A 22,721-nucleotide genomic window follows, 5' to 3' on the forward strand; every position below is an offset into this window, starting at 1 on the left:
ATCATTCTATAATGATATATAAACTTATATCAAATTTCCATGAAATTGGTTCAAGCAATTGTGAGATATTACTCTTGACACTAAAGTGTAATCAGCCCATGTCCGGACGGACAATGCCAACACTATATCTGTCCACCTATGGCGGTGAATAATAACATAAAGAAAAGGGAAGCTATTTCTTAAAGTTGTATTTATTATAATTATATCTTACCACAAAACATTACTGCAAGAATGTTAAGGGAACAAACTATTATAATAACATATTAGATCAACGCCATGTACAAGAGAATATGCATATTTTTAAAACCAAAACATAATAAAATATAACATTAAACTGCATCATGATTCAAAATGTGAAGATATTAATACTTTATTGCATTATTATGTAAATCATAACAACATAAAGCAAATAATCTTTTATATACAAAATGAAATCCAAATGTACTGTTTTATTATTCATTATTAAATTGATGATTAAATCTTATAAAAACTTGGTAAGAATGTTCATGTTGCCATTATAAAGGCTATTGTCTGAATTAGAGTCAATTGTGGTCAAAATCTACATCACCTAGTAATGTCTTCAACAATTGGTGTCCATTCATTCAAGTCTTATTAAATCGGGCTATACAAACATTTGAAATAACTCAACACAATAAGATATGAAACATTGTTTTTATTCTATGATTCATGATTTCAAAGTAGTGTTTGGTATTTAATAAAGAATTTAAATACATGTAGATACAGGTATGAATTTTTGCCAAAACCTGCATATCTTTTTGGTGCACTTTTTGCCCTAACAGGTGGTCTACTTAGTACATGTATGTAGTGAACAAAATGGATTTCTTTACAAATAATTTCACTTACAAAAATCAGATTTATTATCTCATTTATTTTTGTTTTTGTATATTCACAGTTGATGTACAGAATGCAGATTGGTCAGCCAGTGAAAAATATTCTGTGAGTATTGAGAATAAATGGAACTCTAGCCGGATACTGGACATGTACTATACTACTAACCTTGTTTGCTGTCTATATGGAAGTGACTGTACAGTAGTTGTAATAGTTGCCAATTGAGCAGCCTAATGGAACTCAAATCAGACACTGGCAATGTACTTACATGATCCAAAGTGTCTAGGTGACATTGACTGGTTGGAATAGTAGTCTAGTGAGTAGTGGTTCCAGAACTAAATCAAGACACTAGAAATGTACGGACCTCCATCATGTCTTGGTGGAAGTGACTTAAGTTGGAATAGTTGTCAAGTGAGCAGCAGGAATTGAACTTATGTCAGCCACTGGACCTGTACTGACCTCCAACTTGTTGAGGTGGAAGTGACTGCGGCTGGGATTGTTGTCAAGTCAAGAATAACAAGCCAAGTCTTGTCAGGTAAGATAACCTTGATATCACTAACAGTCACAGCCTGAGTGACATGCAGCCAAATCACAGATTGGGTGCTGAACTGTGGTTTAAGTTCTAAAGTATGGGATATTGTGATAAGTCATTGTCTGCTGTCAAATATGTGTTGCCTGTCATTTCAAGTACCACTTTTGGCTCTTGAAATCGTCCTTTAAACCACAGGAAAATATGTTCATGTCTTTGCAGTCTTTACCCAATAGAGAAGAAATCCATATTTGATACTGTGTGTTGGAAATTTGTGTTGAACATTGAAGTTTAAGACAATTATTTATTAATTCCAGATAATAGCAAGTTGTTCTAAGCAATTCATTATCAAGCCTGTTATTTATCACCAGAATTAATGTGGTCAAATTATTTTGAATGAGTATTTCATAAATTCCATATATTTACCTCAAACATCATGTTTATGACTTAAGTTCATGTCTAAAAGTATATTCAGTATGTATTTCAGTTTAATAAAGACATTAAGAACTTCTACAATTCCATGAAGTGAAATTAAGTAATAATTCCTGGACAAACAGAGAAGTTTGGTAAAAAAAATTAATTTTGAGTTATCTCCCTTGGACTGGCATTACTCGTATATGTCACTCCATTATCAAATGTAGCATGATCCAACAAGGGAGGTCACATTTGGGTTGTTTACCAAAAGTGGTTCTTTATTACTTCACTTTACATGAGTCTAACTAACTTTAAGAGCTCTTTTCTAGTTGGATTAAACAGTCTGAAATCACCCACTCCAGAAAGTCGAAACACTTATCTGACAGAACATTCAATTCCATGCTACATGCAAGCTATTTACATCACAAAAATTGTAAACCAAAAAGATTGGAATATTTGTTTTCACGGTTATAGACAGTGTTGCTGATTGAAATCAACGTGCTATTGCTTAAAAATCATTTATTTATTGGTATACACAAGAAATGTCATTATGTGGTAGAATATTTGCAGAAAAAATATTTTTGAAAACATTTTGTGTCTGTCAACATTTTCCGATTGGTTTCGGAAGTTGCCGATCGTATTTATATACACTGTATTGATAGACATAGGCCAAAGGACAGAATATCCTTCATATTTCAAGTGTGTCTGCCTTGATATTGTCACTTTATTAAATGAGAAGCAAAATCATACATGTATCAACCCGTTATAGTCAGTAACATTAAAATATTTGGGTGCAGTCATTTGGTTTTTGTAAACCGCGCATGCTGATTTTAGGTAATTTTCGTAACCATTGGACATTTCACATCACAAGTTTTCGTATAAATGCATATGTTTTCCTTCAAATATTCTACAACTTTCTTGGTGTATGCGAATACGTTAATGATTTAAAAGTAATATTACCTTGATTTTGGTCAGGAAGTCTTTATATAATTGCTTAAAAAAGAATCCCCAAATTTAGTGCATACAATATTTGAACCCCCCAGGCCCTACATATTTCATGTTATTATTTTTTCGATAATTCCATAAATTCCTATAACTTCGACCACCCACTTATTTTGGACATTATGCCACATACATGTATCTGATTAATCTTGAGTTATTTCTTTGTATTTAAAAATGCTATCACATAATTATTTTTTTTGTTAACAAAATATTAATATTATATATAGTTTGGAAAAAAGGCCTTTGTTTAAGATTTAGCTAAATTTGCTACACATGTAAAATAAAATGCCAATAATTTTTAGAATATTTACTTTAAATCAGTACGTTTTAATTTATTAGTCTAAAACATTATTAATTTATTGATTTATTAAAAAAATATTACAAACATAAAATGTTTTCCTAAAACAGTAAAGACATAACAGATTGATTTGAACATAGGAACTAATCACTGGGTTGCTAGGGTGCCATCCTAGGATTGTCATGTTACTATTAGGAAGTACATGATATGTCAATTACTTTGCCTTTATTTTGTTGTTTAGACATGGAGTGTTTAATGAAATGTTTTACTTTTCTTGAACATGTTTTTATTCAGTATAAAAAGTCAATAAACTCTGCATTGTTGCTGAATATACAATGCACTTGAAAATATATTATAGGCTTTATGCTGATTGAAATTAAAGACAAAAAAACAACTTAAGCATCAGTATCTGTTCTTTCTGAGCAAAAGTGGCATTTATTGTTAGTGAGGCCACGACTTTTATATTTCTTGGGTTACAAAACCGCCGACCCTAATTTTTGGAAAATGGGAAAAAAAATAAAATCGGAAAATCGTCTTTTTTTATATATTTTATTCCCGACCGCACTGAAAAACGAGCGAAACCAGAAAAAAAAACGATCCGGTTTGAGTTCGGTTGCGAATAAAATCAAGTAAGTACAATCAACGATTGGTTCACATATATTACAGAGATCGGGATATTTTCAATGTGACACAGTATGTACCAGTCCTTTTATGGGCACTTCTCAAAATTTATTTAATTACAGACAATAGGAAAATCAGCGTCAGTAAAATGTCGACCGCATCAAAATTTATTTCCGAGTCTATGACGCATTTATATTGTTTAACATGTTAATTATATTAAACAAACCCGATATTATAGTAGATAAAAAAGTATTACCTTGCAATTTGATAATTAGTATAAATAATCCAATAAAACACTGCCATTATTTACGATATATGTGTTTAGGAATTTTGTAAACACGTCCGCCATAGTTTATAGGAACTCATGTACAGAAAGTTTGGAAATAGGAACAAATCGGTATATCTCGGAAAATCATTGATAAATGTATTGGTCGTTTTAATGCTTAGGGCCGAATAATTTCGGCAAATCGGAACTCAACTTGCGTAAAATACTAGCTCAATTAACCGTTAAACTCCGCCTCCGTTCTCTGCAAAAGATTCGAAGGCGGAGCTATGCACGTGCTATTATTAAATTGGAGGATTGCAATTGAGAATCAAACGCACGATTGGTTCGGCATGTTGATTGCTAGACAAAGGAAGCCAATTTTGTCGGCGCGAAATTTGTCGCTTTATTGCTTCAGACAGCAAGCGGCTTTCCTTTGATGACGTCAAACTGTCAATTCACACAAACTGCACATTTTCGGAAGACTTTAACTGGCTCCTTGTTTACAATTCCAGTAAAAACACTTGCTAACATTAAACTTTGGATTAAATTATCAAAATAAAGCAAAAGCCAAGTTGACAAATATGATTGTATTGATTCGCGTCAGTTCAAATAAGACGTTTTGCGTTGTAAATCAACGAGTTTTCATGACAACAACAACTTTAACAAACATTACCGCGACAACGCGGGGATCGATCTACCTCGATTTTTTTTCATGGACGATGTCGTAAGTCCAATAAGAGCAAACACATACTTTGTGTATGAGTAGTTTATCTTATATAAGATTTATGCAACGGGCATCGCATTGCGTAATGGTGCGCATCGAATTACGGAAATGAAGCGCAGTTTTTCGTCTTAATGGGAGAAGAACGCATGTCATTTAATGGAGTGTTTAAAATTGCCTGATGTTACAAAAGGTGCTTTTAGGTGACTCATTTCATTTGAAGATATAGATGTGTTTCATTGCATAATTTGATTTTTCGTCTCTGTGTTAAGGTTATAAAAGATATGATGTCTTTGTTCTGATGTTATTAGTATTAACTTATTTTTCCAATGTTTTTTTGTTGTTTTTTTTCGACCGCCCGATGGACCATTTTCAAAATAATTTTTGTAACCCAATAAAAAAAAAAGTCGTGGCCTGAAGAAGATACATTTTCAAGAATAAACATCAGAACTATAAATGTTTTTTAGAATGTGAGCATTTTCTCCAGTAATCTCATAGTACCAGTTTTTGGATAGAAATCCAATAGCATTATTTAAAAGTTTGCAATCCCTTGTTCAGAAATAAAAATCATTAACAAATACGCGGAGTAATTCATTTAAACAAACAGAAAATGCATTCTGAAATCTTATATAGGTGTCCTGCAATCATTTGTAATCAATAACTTATGTTTAAAAAAATCGTTGGTTCATGCTACCAATTGTAAAATATTGCAACCAATCCCTGAAAATATGCCATGACGTTGGAATGACATATATTCCGATCAGACTAGAATATTTATTATACCCATTGTCTGTTATAAAAAATAGTTACATAGGTTACAACTCAAATTTCTTACTTAGTTTAAACTTATTATAATTTGTAAATTATCAACTGGTAGGAGAGAAACATACATTTATGTTTGTTCTCCCTTTCTTCTGTTTGAATCACATTCTGAAGAAGTACATGTATTTGAACTAAAGTAAATTACTTTATAATGTAAACAAAGGAAATTAAATCAAATTTTGTCGCAAAATTTTATTTTATTTTGTATACTGTCTTGCTAAACTATTTGACCCTAACATATTGACTGATTATATTCATAAATGTAGCAATATTTGTATGTTTCTTATTGGCTTTTGTGGTCTTGTGCTTCATTTAAATAAAAAAGCCTGTGTGGTAAGAGTGTTACAATTGTGTAGTAAAATATAACACCCTGATACCTGTGATGTTAATCAAGATTAAAGGTAGAGGTAAATATTACTGTAAAAGGGATTTGCAGGACTGTTATACACTTAGAAGCATGATGATGATCATACATTGTTTAACCCCTTAGAAATGATCTACGTAAATTGATGTGGGGCCCTGCATAAAACAATAATCAGTTCTCGTGTTCGCTGCATAATACAATTAAATAAGGTTAACATGTTCGCCGCATAATACAAATACATGTAAATGAGACCAACGTGTTCACTGCATAAAACAACAATAAGGTCATTGTGTTTACTGCATAATACAACTAAATCATGGCGATCCATCCCATGACAAAGAAATTATTTTTTTCAGTAATGTATGGAATTGATTTTGCGTTCATTTGCTGTTCTTGTTGATATCTGAGTTTTTCAAATGGCAGCGTTATATGTTCCCTTTGATATATTGCTCAAGAGCTAGAAGGTTACAACACTGCAGGGCATAAAACTCATTTTTGTAAGTTAATACATGTTAATTATCCAAAAACTACTTCATTACATTTTTTCTGTATTTATTGTTTTTAACAACATACATCTGGAGCAGTTAGGCAAAACTTCTCTCATACAAAATTAATATAAACAATTGTTATGCCCCCCTTCGAAGAAGAAAGGGTATATTGCTTTGCACATGTCGGTCGGTTGGTCGGTCGGTCTGTCAGTCGGTCGGTCCGTCCACCAGGTGGTTTCCCCGGATGATAACTCAAGAATGCTTAGGCCTATATGGCACGCCTGAACCACAAAAAAGAGAAAAACTAAGTTTAAGTAACTTAAACTTAGTTTTTCACTACTTAAACTCAATTTAAGTAACTTAATTCGAATTAACGCTACTAAATGCATTAAGTAGTTAAGAAGAGTTATTTTCTATTTATGTGAGAAAAATGAATTAAGCAGAGAAAAACTTAGTTTAACTCGTTAAGTGCGCCCGAACAACAAAAATCCTTGTTAAGTTGAATTAATTCAACTTAAGTAAGAAAATTACCATTAAGCACCGTTAATGCATTTTCGGTGTTTTAATTAGCGTTAACGCCGCGGGAACCACAAAAACTACTTAAATTCATTTTAAGCAGCGTTAATTCGAATTAAGTAACTTAAATTGAATTTAAGTAGAGAAAAACCTAGTTTAAGTAACTTAAACTTAGTTTTTCTCATTTTTGTGGTTCAGGCGTGCCTTATGGCACGCCTGAACCACAAAAAAGAGAAAAACTAAGTTTAAGTAACTTAAACTTAGTTTTTCACTACTTAAACTCAATTTAAGTAACTTAATTCGAATTAACGCTACTAAATGCATTAAGTAGTTAAGAAGAGTTATTTTCTATTTATGTGAGAAAAATGAATTAAGCAGAGAAAAACTTAGTTTAACTCGTTAAGTGCGCCCGAACAACAAAAATCCTTGTTAAGTTGAATTAATTCAACTTAAGTAAGAAAATTACCATTAAGCACCGTTAATGCATTTTCGGTGTTTTAATTAGCGTTAACGCCGCGGGAACCACAAAAACTACTTAAATTCATTTTAAGCAGCGTTAATTCGAATTAAGTAACTTAAATTGAATTTAAGTAGAGAAAAACCTAGTTTAAGTAACTTAAACTTAGTTTTTCTCATTTTTGTGGTTCAGGCGTGCCATAGGCCTAGGATCATGAAACTTCATAGGTACTGTAATACTTAGACAATTCTAAGTTGTCAGGATAGAACAAACGACCGAGTTAAGGTTTAACAAATCTATTCATTCAAATCGTAGAACGCGTCTTAAGAAGTTTGGTTTATGAATAAATAACTATAAGTATGATGAAGGTGCGCAGCATCACTGTTACTTGATTACTATTTTAAATAACTTAAAAGAATACTTAAGATTTTACAGAACTATTCCCTACCATTATGATGGCTTTAGCTTAAGCTGGTATGTTTCCGACTTTTAAATGACGTGGATTTTGAGTCATTGACCGAGGTGAAGAATCCGTGATGCTGCGCGCTATTTATAGTGAAGATGCTTTAGGATTCCGAAACTTAGGCATCCCAACCAATCAACGTGCACTTAGGAATTCCTTAACCAATAAAACAAGTTTACAAAGAGCCATTTTCCTAAACAGCATTTCGGAATCCTAAATCAACAAAGTAAGTCAATAATATGAGTTGTTACATTATAAAAAGCAATTTGTATTAAAACACATAACATTAATACATAATATCAGGCAGAAATGTTCTGCATTTAAATTCTGTTAAACATTTTAATAATACAATGGAAACATGAAACTAAATGATGAATAGGCTTTCTACGCCTAACGAAATAGTTCCAAAGCATTTGCAACTGGAACATAACTTTACCAAAATGCAATACACAAATGCATCCTTAGATTAATAATACAAGTGAAAGCCATTAATTTTGGAGAACAATAGTTAGGAATAACAAATTATATTGTGCAATAGAAAATGTAGGTCGTATTCCTACACAGCTGGCTGACAGCGTCATAGTAAACAAACATGGAGCGTATTTTTGGATTGGAATTACTGAATTGTGACAAACAATGGATTGTTAGCAAGTATCTGGAGTTAATAAAACATGTGTAAGTAGATTTAATTGATAATTTCATAACTGTTACATATTACAGTACATTGATCATGACTCGCAGATGACCCCTATTGATTTTGAGGTCACAAGGTAAAAGGTCAAGGTCACTGTGACCCGAAATAGTAAAATGGTTTTCAAATGATAATTCATGAACGCTTATGCCTAGGATCATGAAACTTAATAGGTAGATTGATTATGACTCGCAGATGACCCCTATTGATTTTCAGGGCACTAGGTCAAAGGCCACGGTCACAGTGACCTGAAATAGTAAAATGGTTTCCGGATGATAACTCAAGAACGCTTATGCCTAGGATTATGAAACTTGATAGGTAGATTGATCAAGACTTGCAGATGACCCCTATTGATTTTCAGGTCACTAGGTCAAAGGTCAAAGTCATGGTGACCCGAAATAGTAAAATGGTTTCCGGATGATAACTCAAGAACGCTTATGCCTAGGATCATGAAACTTGATTGGTAGATTGACCATGACTTGCAGATGACCCCTTTTGATTTTCAGGTCACTAGGTCAAAGGTCAAGGTCACGGTAACCCGAAATAGTAAAATGGTTACCGGATGATAACTCAAGAACGCTTATGCCTAGGATCATGAAACTTGAAAGGTAGATTGATCATGACTCGCAGATGACCCCTATTGATTTTCAGGTCACAAGGTCAAAGGTCAAGGTCACGGTGACCCGAAATAGTAAAATGGTTTCCAGATGATACCTCAAGAACGCGTATGCCTAGAATCATGAAACTTGATAGGTAGTTTGATCATGACTGGCAGATGACTTCTATTGATTTTCAGGTCACTAGGTCAAAGGTCAAGGTCGCGGTGACCCGAAATAGTAAAATGATTACCGGATGATAACTCAAGAACGCTTATGCCTCGGATCATGAAACTTCCTAGGTACATTGATCATGACTGGCAGATGACCCCTATTGATTTTCAGGTCAAAGGTCAAAGTCACAGTGACCTGAAGTAGTAAAATGGTTTCTGGATGATAACTCAAGAATGCTTATGCCTAGGATCATGAAACTTGATAGGTAGATTGATCATGACTCGAAGATGACCCCTATTGATTTTGAGGTCACTAGGTCAAAGGTCAAGGTCACAGTGACCCGAAATAGTAAAATGGTTTCTCGATGATAACTCAAGAAAGCTTATGACTAGGATCATGAAACTTCATAGGTACATTGATCATGACTCGCAGATGACCCCTATTAATTTTCAGGTCACTAGGTCAAAGGTCAAGGTCACAGTGACAAAAAACATATTTACAAAATGGCTGTCACAACAACTGAGAGCCCATATGGGGGGCATGCATGTTTCACAAACAGCCCTTGTTAGGTAATTGTATTAAAATGCGCAGACATGTTATATTGTAGATAATTGTATAACCTTAATGTTGCCTTGCTAGGCTTTTCTTGTAAGCATGAATGTGGCTGTCCCACTTGTGTTTTCTGATAATAATTCGCACTGTTTGTATTAACCCTTAGCTACCAATAAAAAGAACAATTTTTAGCAATTATCTGATATGACTGTAAAGTGGTTTACTCTTTATCGTGTTTAATTTGGTTGAAGTTGTATGCATGAACTAGGATGTACATGATTGTAATACTTAGCTTTCTTTTCTTCACAGTCTACATTTAAGCATGCCCTTCCGTTTACCAGATCTGCTTGACGCTCCTCACCAGTGGTTATTTCCGTTGATCACAATAATAATAATAAGTGACAGCAAAATGTGTCTAGTACTAAAATTAATATATTTATGAGAAGACCAAAAATATTGTGTATGCCCCTGCATTGACAGATTTGGGAGGTACATATTGATTGACCCATCCTTCCATCTCTACACAGTGAACACATATCTTTCTTACTTGCATGGATTTTGTACTTGAAGACTACCAACACACCCATATCAACCTTACTGCACGTTGCTGTTGACGCTTACCTACTTTTGGTTTAGACTAATGCAGAGTCCAATCTCTTGTAGGCTGCAGAGTCCAATCTCTTGTAGGCTGCAGAGTCCAATCTCTTGTAGGCTAAGAGCTTATATTGGCTGAGAGCTCGTATAAGCTTTATTGCTGAATAAATGTTGTTGTTGTTGTTTAACTAAAATTTATGCATTCCATCTAACGACATTTTCGCTTTCTACAATGCTTAAACGCTGACATGGATGGTTTCTATGAACACTCTTAATAAACTAAAATCACCTGCTTCATCTTGACTATGACATTGACCAACTTTGGAACTTAGACTCAGAAGGTCTAAATTTTGGTTACACCAAATTTACCCATCTTTAGTTTCTCCTTGAAATTAACCTCATTTTGTACTTAGATTTTTCACTCTGGCCTAGTTCTTGGTTAATTATACCCCACCAAACGAAGTTGAGCTTGTCTGTTGGTCGGTCGGTCTGTCCGTCGGTCGGTCTGTCGCTCTGTATTAAGTGTCCGCTCTCTGATTAAAGTTGTTTTCATCCGATCTTCACCAAACTTGGTCAGATGTTATATCTAGGTGATGTCTAGGTCAAGTTCGATTATGGGTCATGCCGGGTCAAAAACTGGGGTCACGGGTTCACTTAGTACGTTTTAAACATTGAGCGTGGTGTCCACTCTCTAATTCAAGTAGTTTTCATCTGATCTTCACCACACTAAGTCAGAAGTTGTATGTAGATGATGTGTAGATCAAGTTCAAACATGGGCAATGCTGGGTCAAAACCTAGGTCACGGGGTCACTTGGTGCGTTTTAAACATTGAGCATGGTGTTCGCTTTTTTTGTTAAGACAACATGCAAAATATTCTGTTTCAATGTGTCATGTGGGGGTATTTGTCACGTCTATGACAAAGCTCTAGTTATAATTGTCATTATTAAAGCTCCTTGTATTGCCTTACGTTTCATTTCAATTTGCTGTCCAGTCATTGTTTTTTGTCTGTCTGTTTGAGAGTAACCATCAATGATATATTTGATCTTGCATCAATTATGATTATGAAGAGCTTTGTTTCATGCAAGGGCATTGTATTTTGACAATTGCTAGGATATCCTATATACCAGACTTCATTTTTAATTTGACATTGACCTCAAACTTAACAAGCACTTCTGTGGCGTCTAACTGTGATGCCACTGACCAAGTCAGATTATTGTAACGTTTAATAACAAGCAATAATGAGGAGAGTGTGACAACCACTTCTGGGGAATTAGTCACCATCTATGAGAAACAAAATGCTCTCATTCAATACAGCAGTATAAAACAAAAAATAATGCTCATTGCTTAATAAAATTCTTATTTCAAGTAAAAAAAAATTTCAGATTAGGCATATAGATCTTTAATAATTAAATGCAACCACTTCTGTCATATCAAAATAGAAGACTTAAAAGCCTGTAAACCGATGCTCAATACTAAGATTTTACAGTAAAACATATATTTATTCTTTTGGGGTAATGATATATATAAACATTTGGATTTCACAATAAATGATATTTAAGAACATGTGTACATTTTTTTAAAATAAATAATAATTATAAATAATATTACAAAAAAAGGTTTTGTGGAGTTGTGTGGAGTTGGTCTGTGTTAAAAAAAAGACAGATAATAATTGACACGAATTGGTCTAAGCATGTTCAATAAATTATAACAGTATGTTTCCGTGGGAACATATAACATAGGCAAGTGTTATATGGTGTACAACAAATGTCTATTGTAAATGACAATATTTAATCTTCCCATCATTTATATACATAATATAATATATTACATGTATTTTTCTGTTTATGACAAAAAAGCATGTCATAGCTAATGATGAAGATGATGATGTAGATGATGATGATGAGAATGATGAGAAGGATGATAATGATGATAATGATTATGATGATGGTGATGGTGATGGTGGTGGTGGTGGTGGTGGTGATGATGATGGTGATGATGGTGATGATGATAATGATGTTGATGATGTTGAAGCTGATGATCAGGAGGAGGAGGAAGAGGAGGATGATGATGATGCTTCTGCTGCTGCTGATGATGATAACGACGATGGTGATGGTGGTGGTGGTGGAGTCGATAATGACGATGATGATGATGATGATGATGATTGTGATGATGATGATGATGATGATGGTGATGATGATTGTGATGATTGACATGATGGTGATGGTGATGATGATAATGATGATGATGGTGATGATGATGATGATGATGATGATGATGATGATGATGATGATGGTGATGGTGGTGGTGGTGGTGGTGATGATTATGGTGATGATGGTGATGATGATGATGATGATGATGGTGATGATGATTGTGATGATTGACATGATGGTGATGGTGATGATGATGATGATGATGATGATGATGATGATGGTGATGATGATTGTGATGATTGACATGATGGTGATGGTGATGATGATGATGATGATGGTGATGATGGTGATGATGATGATGATGATGATGATGATGATGATGATGGTGATGGTGGTGGTGGTGGTGGTGATGATTATGGTGATGATGGTGATGATGATGTTGATGATGATGATGATGATGATTGTGATGATGATGATGATGATGATGATGGTGATGATGATTGTGATGATTGACATGATGGTGATGGTGATGATGATGATGATGATGATGATGATGATGATGGTGATGATGATGATGATGATGATGATGATGATGATGATGATGATGATGGTGATGATGATTGTGATGATTGACATGATGGTGATGGTGATGATGATGATGATGATGATGATGATGATGATGATGATGATGATGATGGTGATGATGATGATGATGATGATGATGATGATGATGATGATGGTGGTGGTGGTGGTGGTGATGATTATGGTGATGATGGTGATGATGATGTTGATGATGATGGTGATGATGATTGTGATGATTGACATGATGGTGATGGTGATGATGACGATTATTATGAAATTTATACAGATATTATGATTATTATTTGACAATTGTGATAATGATAATGAAGATGAAGAAAATGATGATAATGCACTGACTCTTGTTACTCATATTTATTTTTATTTTTTTCTCAAAATCATGGCTTTAAGGTGCTGGGTAAATTTCTTTACAAGTTTTTGATAAAACCTTGCGAAAACCACCTGCTAATTTTTTTTTTGTTACATGAAGTTTTAGATGAATGCCACAGAACCATTTGCGCTCTTGTGTTCTTTCTTGTATACCTTCAAGGCCAGTCAGGCCTTTGCCTGGATCATAACAATCAGGAATTGAGTTTAATGATGCTTACCATTGCTAATCTTAAATCATGACAAGTTGGTACTTTATTTTATTTTCACTGTTAACCAAAATAACCTATTTCATGTGAGCACATTGCATCCTATCAATGTTTGTGGTTCTGCTTTAAAATAAAATTCTACAACACCAACATCTTTGATAAAAAAGTAACACTCTGGTCACAATGCACATGCTATATGTCTAGTCGTTAACATTAACTTATACAATTGACATTGTATCCAAATCTGTGTATTTTTTAAGGCTAGGGACCAAGTACTGACTGTACAATACTGATCTATTCATGGTATCTTACAAGTTGTTTCTTGTGAAAAGTTTGCTGTCTCATCATGTGTTTTAAAAGTCCAGCTTTAGACATTATCTCACTACCAACACCCTACCAGCTCACATGGAAATATGTATAATAGGTGCCCAATATACATAATTATGAATCTTTATCATGACATGGCAGTGATGGGGAAAGATTTGTGCTTAATATCATTCAACATGTATTTCTATGAAGTCAGTCAAGAGCCACTTATTCAGAAAACGGATGCAATTTTTATTAACTGCTATTCCTAGAAATCCACTATTTAAGTACTCACAGTCAACAAGGATATATGTTGACCCTCTTGTTTTACTGAAGTTGTCTTATCCAGATGTTTTAGCCTAGATTTCTTACCATACTTGTATGCAGCAAGAGAATTGATGGCAGATATATTTGCGCTCATGTTCATATTCTTTGCACGTTTAAGCTGTTTGCATCTGCCTTCAATGTCAACATTAGTAGATTTCATGCAAACAATATGCCTTCCATGAAAACAAAAGTATATTTTATGCAAACATTTGAAGATATCTGCAAGGCGCAGGATGTAAGTCCAAAATTAAAATTAAGGATGTTTGCGTAGCTATGAATATTTAGAATATTTAAGTAATTGAACTTTGGCCGTATATAGACGTATATATATATATATATATATATATATATATATATATATATATATATATATATATATATATATATATATATATATATTTGATATAAAGTGATAATGCTGGAACAAGCTTACTTAATTATTTAAATAAATAATTTTATAAAATTTAATAAATATTTAATAAAATAGTTATTGCAGGACCTTTGCCCCATCAGCATTCAATTATGGTTGTCAGGGACAGAAAAAGCCGAGAAAACCCGAGCTATTGTCATAGCCAGCACGTCCGCCATCCGACGTCCGGGTGTTAAGATATCAATGAGGAGAATTCATAAACCAATTACCATACACTTAATCATTATTTATGAGTATACCTTTATTCAAAGGATTTGCACCCATCCACAACTCAATTTATGTTTCGGGGGATATGAATTCAACGAATGTACTGGTTCTTTTTTAACACACCTGAGAACAAAATGCGGTGAGCTATGGTAGTAGCTGGCCCAGCGGCGTGTTGTCTGTTGTCATTTGTGAGAGGTCAGTTGTCAATTAGCTCCAAACCGCCAAGCGTATTTTCATAAAAAAACACAGATTTAATAGTTGTTATGTCACATCATCAGTGGTCCTTTATAGTATTTTGTTCAAATCTAACCCAGCAACTACTTTAACTACCTGCTTTGACCAGCGCGCTTTCTCTGTCAGTACAAGTCAGACCAGAAAGTGGTTGACCATTGTCCATGCTTACTAAAGGAAGAGGTGGAGGAGAGAGTGCGTAGTCTGAAGGCAGGGAAATCTCCAGGAGTGGACAACTTCTATTCTGAGCTGATAAAGCACTGAAGAGAAGCCTTATGTTTAAATGAAAATGATATTAAAGAAAGGAATTTTGATGTGTGCAGTGTTGCCAAAATTATGGTCTTGTGTCTGTTTTTTCCAGTAAAGAATATAATATTCTCAAAATGTGTTTTATTATTTCTTCTTTTACTTCTGTGTGAATCTTTCCATAACTTCCATAGTTTAATTACATTAGTAAAGAACGGAAATTTGACAGCCACCAATTTGTGCTGAGTTATGGCACTTTGTGTTTTTAACCAGGTTTTCCGAAAGAAAAAACTGGTAATTAGATTGGGGATGTCCGCGGGCGGGCTGGTGAGCTGGCGGGCGGAACAAGCTTGCCCGGGCGATAACTTTGTCGTTCATTATCAAATTTTTAAATCATTTGGCACATTTGTTCACCATCATGAGACGGTGTCGCGCGAAAGAATTACATCGATATCTCCAAGTTCAAGGTCACAATTTGAGTTTGAAGGTCAAAAATGGATATAAATGAGCTTGTCAGGGCCATTACTTTGTGATTCATTGTGAGATTTTAAAATCATTTGGCACATTTGTTCACCATCATTTGACGGTGTGTCGCGCGAAAGAATCACGTCAATATCTCCAAGGTCAAGGTCACAATTTGAGTTTGATGGTCAAAAATGGCCATAAATGGCCATAAATGAGCTTGTCTGGGCCATAACTATGTCATTCATTGTGACATTTTAAAATCATTTGGCACATTTGTTCACCATTATTGGACACTGGTTATTAGATTGGCAATGTCGGCGTGCAGACTGGCGGGCTGGTGGGCTGGCGGGCGGAACAAGCTTGTCCGGGCCATATTTTTGTCGTTCATTGTCAGATTTTAAATTCATTTAGCACATTAGTTTACCATCATTAGACGGTGTGTGGCGCGAAAGAATTACGTCGATATCTCCAAGGTCAAGGTCACAATTTGAGTTTGAAGGTCAAAAATGGCCATAAATGAGCTTGTCCGGGCCATAACTTTGTCGTTTATTGTCAGATTTTAAAATAATTTGGTACATTTGTTCACCATCATTAATGGGTGTGTTGCGCGAAAGAATTACGTCGATATCTCCAAGGTCAAGGTCACAATTTGAGTTTGAAGGTCAAAAATGGCCATAAATGAGCTTGTCCGGGCCATTCCTTTGTGATTCATTGTGAGATTTTTAAATCATATGGATTATTTGTTCACCATTATTGGACAGTGTGTTGCCAAAAGAATTACGTCAATATCTCCAAGGTCAAGGTCGCCACAACTAAAAATATATTGATTTTGAAACAATTATGTAACTATGAACAATCAGTAACAATGCACATTTTGATTTTGAGTTGTCTCTCTTTATCAGACTTTTTACGCCCCCAGTAGGGTGGCATATAGCAGTTGAACTGTCCGTCAGTATGTCAGTATGTGTGTATGTCAGTCTGTCTGTCCGTTCGAAAAAAAACCTTCAAGTTTAACGTTGGCCATAACTTTTGGATTATTGAAGATAGAAACTTGATATTTGGCATGCATGTGTATCTCATGAAGCTGCACATTTTGAGTGGTGGAAGTTCAAGGTCAAGGTCATCCTTCAAGGTCAAAGGTAAAAAAATAATAATTTCAAAGCAGCGTTCTCATGAAGCTGCACATTTTGAGTGGTGGAAGTTCAAGGTCAAGGTCATCCTTCAAGGTCAAAGGTAAAAAATAAAATAAAAAAACAATAGAAAAATTTCAAAGTGGCGTTCTCATAAAGCTGCACATTTTGAGTGTTGATAGTTCAAGGTCATGGTCATCCTTCAAGGTCAAAGGTCAAAAAAATAAATATTTTTTTTAATTTATTTTAAAGCGGCGCAATAGGGGGCATTGTGTTTCTGTCGAACACATCTCTTGTTGTTTTTTAAATTGAAATCAAGGTCAATTTTACACAAGGGGGTTAACAATACACATTTCGAATTGTCTCCCATTATCAGACTTTTTTCAACTGAAAACCTGGTTTTGTGACAATTTTGTCCCTTGTTTGCCATTTGTAGAATATAATAGTCGATCTGTGTGTGTCCAAACATGTACCGTGGGGTCATCAGTGTCAAATGTGATGCATTTCTAGTTTCTTTGGAAGAATATATTAATTTAAAAACATATGTTTTTTAACTCAACTTTTCTTCAAATGCTGGCAAATTTCACTCAACAACCTAAGAAAGATCATATTTAAGTGATCTTAAAGGGAGGCATTTTTTGTGCAATCAATTATTGCAAAATTATGTCTGTCATTGTTCAACTTCATGTGGTGAGAGATATAAATGTGTGCTTCATAAAAATATGACACTTTGTAGTATTTTGCTCAAGTATTAAGTATATTAAGAAGATTTTTCATCCCCCGCCAGAGGCGGAGGGATATTGTTTTGGCGTTGTCCGTCCGTCCGTCCGGCACTTTTGTGTCCGGAGCCATATCTTGGAAGTTCTTTGGTGGATTTCATTTAAACTTGGTATGAGTATATATATGCATAAGAGGATGATGCACGCCAAATGGCATTGTACACCATCTGTTAAAAACAGACTTATGGCCCTTTGTATCTTGAAAAAATGCTTTTTAGTGTCCGGAGCCATATCTTGGAAGTTCTTTGGCGAATTTCATTGAAACTTGGTATGAGTATATATATGCATAAGAGGATGATGCACGCCAAATGGCATTGTACACCATCTGTTAAAAACAGACTTATGGCCCTTTGTATCTTGAAAAAATGCTTCTTACTATAGACACTTTTGTGTCCGGAGCCATATCTTGGAAGTGCTTTGGCAGATTTCATTTAAACTTGGTATGAGTATATAAGAGGATGATGCACGCCAAATGGCATTGTACACCATCTGTTAAAAACAGACTTATGGCCCTTTGTATCTTGAAAAAATGCTTTTTACTATAGGAATATTTGTGTCCGGAGCCATATCTTGGAAGCGCTTTGGCGGATTTCTTTGAAACTTGGTATGAATATAACCTTCCTTTTTACTTAGTTTTGTGTCATTGTCCTCCGTCCGTCCATCTATCATTATGTTCATCCGTCCAATTTGCACCCATCCTCAAACAAAGCATATGTTGCGGGGGATACCTTGGGCCTTTCAGGCCCTCTTGTTGGTTATAATTTATATTTGATTAAATTTGACTGTGTCCATTGGGGATGAGTGTCTGTGACATATCTAGTTCTGTATGATATGGACAGAAAGCGGCACATGATACATATTAACATTTGTTCTCTTTTTTTGTGTAAGAATTTTTTATTATATCCCCATTAACATTGGTAATGGGAGCTATATAGGAGTCACTTTGTCGGTCTTTCGGTTGGTCTTTCGGTCGGTTGCTCTGTCGGTCTGTCCCAAAGCTTCATCCGATCTTCACCAAACTTGGTCACAATTTGTATGTAGATGATGTCTAGGTCATGTTCGAATATGGGTCATGCCGAGTCAAAAACTAGGTCGCGGGGACACTTAGTGTGTTTTAAACAGAAAGTTTAACCAGACCAAAACTTTGATATTTATCGTTAGATTTTAAAATTACTTGGTACATTTGTTCACCATCTTGGGACGGTGTGTCGTGTAAAAAAAGTACGTCGATATCTCCAAGGTCAAGGTCACACCTGGAGTTCAAAGGTCAAATGCTTTTCCGGGCCATAACTTTATCTTTTATTGTGAGATTTTAAAATCGTTTGGCAAATTTGTTCACCATCATTAGACGGTGTGTCGCACGAAAGAATTATGTCGATATCTCCAAGGTCAAGGTCACACTTTGAGTTCAAAGATAAAAAAATGGCCTTAAATGAGCTTGTCAAGGCAATAACTGTGTCGTTCATTGTGAGATTTTAAAATCATTTGGCACAGTTACTCATCATCAACGGACGATGTGTCATGCAAAAGAATTACGTCACTATCTCCAAGGTCACACTTTAAGCTCAAAGGTAAAAAATGGTCATAAATGAGCTTGTCCCGGCCATAACTATGTCATTCATTGTGAGATTTTAAAATAATTCAACACATTTATTCACCATCAATTGACAGTGTGTGGCGCAAAAGAATTACGTCGATATCTCAAAGGTCAAGGTCACACTTGGAGTTCAAAGGTCAAAAATGGCCATAAACGAGCTTGTCCGGGCCATAACTATGTCGTTCATTGTGAGATTTAAAAATTATTTGGCACATTTATTCACCATCATTGGAAGGTGTGTCGCAAGAAAAGAATTACGTCGATATCTTCAAGGTCAAGGTCACACTTTGAGTTCAAAGGTCAAAAATGGCCATAAATGAGCTTGTCCGGGCCATTACTATGTCATTCATTGTGAGAATTTAAAATCATATGGCACATTTGTTCACCATCATTGGACAGTGTGGCGGGCGAAAGAAGTATGTCGATATCTCCAAGGTCAAGGTCACACTTTGAGTTCGAAGGTAAAAAATTGCCATAAATGAGCTTGTCCGGGCCATAAGTTAACTATGTGGTTTATTTTAGATTTCAAAATGACTCTGTACATTAATTTTGTTTACAGTCATTGGACGACGTGTCATGTGAAAGAATTCAAGAGTTCAAAGTCAAAATGGCTTTCAATGATAATTGCATAATAATTCTTTCAAATTGCCATAAATTAGATTCTCTTGTTTTGTGAAGACAGCATGCAAAATAAACATTCAGACTGGAAGAGGATCTATGGTACATTGTTCTTAAGTGGTTCAATACAGAGTCAAGAAGGCACACTACAACCACTAGTTAATAACAATCAGTGTTCTCGGCGTAACAAGGAAGATTTTAGGATGGCAAGTCTATTAATAATGACAAATTTTAAACTGAAAGACACACTCAATTAACAATGCGTCATTGTTACTTCTTACTTGGAAAAGTATTTTTAGTATTACTAAACATTGGTTAAAGAGGTTTGTATTTAGAAGATTCAATCCGCACTCTTATTATGCAATTTCAAACAAGCCCCACAATAAACTTTGCAAACAAATTGTAATTGACGGACATGTATATGTTAACATAAAATATATCAATGTGCTATGTTTTCTCCTAAATCATCTACGACAGTATAGTACTTGCATATAACTGCATATACAATTGTTATCATTTATGTCAATGGTTTTCATACCTAGATACAATAAATAATGTCCCTTTTGCCTTATAATAATGTCTTGAGCAAACGTTTTGGTTCAAATTGAAGTCATAAGTGAATTTTAACGAGTTAAAAATTTCACTGCAATTAACATTATAATTTCACAATTGGTAATAGGGCCTATATAGGAGTCACTTAGTCTGTCAATTAATTACGTCAATATGTCCAAGGCCAAGGTCATACTTGGAGTTCAAAAGTCAAATGCTTGTCCTGGCCATTACTTTGTTGTTCATTGTGAGATTTTAAAATAATTTGCCATAGGTGTTCACCATCAGCGGACGGTGTGTCCGAGAAAGAATTACGTCGATATCTTAAATGTCAAGGTCACACAGTTTGAGCTCAAAGGTAAAAGATGGCCATAAATGAGCTTGTCTGGGGCCATTACTATGTCGTTCATTGCGAGATTTTAAAATCATTTTGCACATTTGTTCACCATCATTGGACGGTGTGTCGCGCGAAAGAATTGTGTGGATATCTCCAAGGCCAAGGTCAGTATACTTTAATGAAAAAATGATCTTGTCCGAGCCATAACTATATCAATGTTTTTTTTCAAAGTCATTGGACGGCGTGACATGGGAAAGAATTCAAGAATTAAAAGTTCAAAATGGCCATAAATGATAATGGCATAATAATTCTTAAAAATAGACCATTCCAGAATCGATAAATTGACCGCCGTGTGTGTGTGTGTGTGTGTGTGTGTGTGTGTGTGTGTGTGTAAACAAGTGATAATCATCGGCGAAAATTTGCCGGTTCAGTCGCTCATATTATTTTGATTAGACATTTCACTTATTACTTGTTACAAACAATTCACGCATGTATTGTTGTGTTGATTTTAATAGCCGCAACATCAAGCAGATTATACTTATTAAAGATTCTCGCGCAATTAATTAACGCTTATTGTTTGAAATGGGTAAAACTCTATACTCTAAAATCATAACATATTGTATTGAGTATGGTATTTTTGATACGCCTTCCATTATTTGTCTTGTTCTGACTGAAATCAGATATAAACAAATTGTTGTTTGGATTTAAATTTAATTTTGTGAGCTGGAATTATGTCTCGTACAAAACCCCGAACTTTTGGGAGAATGATATTGATCTTGACGATCTTTTAGGAGATCATATGGAAGATGAAGAGAAAGTGAATATATCTAGTTGAGAAGATTTTCATCTTTGGAATCATTTAACAGCTATAAAGCAAAAAATCTTAAAAAATGTTTTTTATAGGTTTTTGCAGTAACGCAAAACATATGGATAACAACGCTTGTTTAATCAATTAATCGAAACGAAACTCCGAAAAAAAACGCCTAAAAATATTTCAAAAATATATTATTTAGTGCCAAAAGAATTTATTAATACATTTATTGGCATCTTAAAAAACGCGTCATAAGCATCAAAGTAAAGATTATCTGAAGACTTAAAGGTCGACAATTTGACACAACAAAGAGCTCTATGCATAAGCCGTATTTTTTTTTGCAGAAAAGCTTCAATAAATTACAATAGTAATACATCTAATTATAAAAATATAATTATGAATGGCATGAGTAAGTTAGTGTGATAAACACGTGAGTGATAGAAAGTGTAAGGGGGTGCTTTGAAAATAAACGTACTACAAAGCCCTATTTAAAGCGAAGTGCATGACAATATTTACATGTAATTTTAATTTGATGGGTTTTGTACAAAGAATGACGCTATTGAGGAATATTAATATAGAACTGAAAAACACAACTTTACATGATGCAAATTGAACTGTGTATTCATGTATATTGAAAACTCGTTACTAGTGAGTATGAGTGGCAAATATCTAACATTTTAACACACATATATCTATATACATAATTTTTTTTAAACATTACTCCCGTTGGTGTCAAATGTAGTTTCTGGTTTTTATGATGTCGTTCGTGCATTGCCGTAACATTAAATCTTCATACGAAATGACGTAGTTTTAATTAACTGATACCCACTAAATACGTTAAATGTTATGTTTTTAGGTAAATTTTATAATTATTAAATACTTTTTTTCATAAATTAAACCAGGGATTAAATGGGCTAGTATCTTTACGGTGTACAATTTCTGATATT

The 22,721-nt window shown here is 34.4% G+C and overlaps 1 protein-coding gene across 3 annotated transcripts in view; it reads left to right on the top strand.

The window, feature by feature from the left end:
• The window catches only part of LOC127841033 (uncharacterized), a 181,211-nt gene that overhangs the window by 98,046 nt on the left and 60,444 nt on the right, over positions 1–22,721 (top strand). The gene's annotated exons all lie outside the window — the stretch shown is intronic.

Source organism: Dreissena polymorpha, chromosome 8 (genome assembly GCF_020536995.1).
Source record: "Dreissena polymorpha isolate Duluth1 chromosome 8, UMN_Dpol_1.0, whole genome shotgun sequence".
Lineage (NCBI taxonomy): Eukaryota > Metazoa > Mollusca > Bivalvia > Myida > Dreissenidae > Dreissena > Dreissena polymorpha.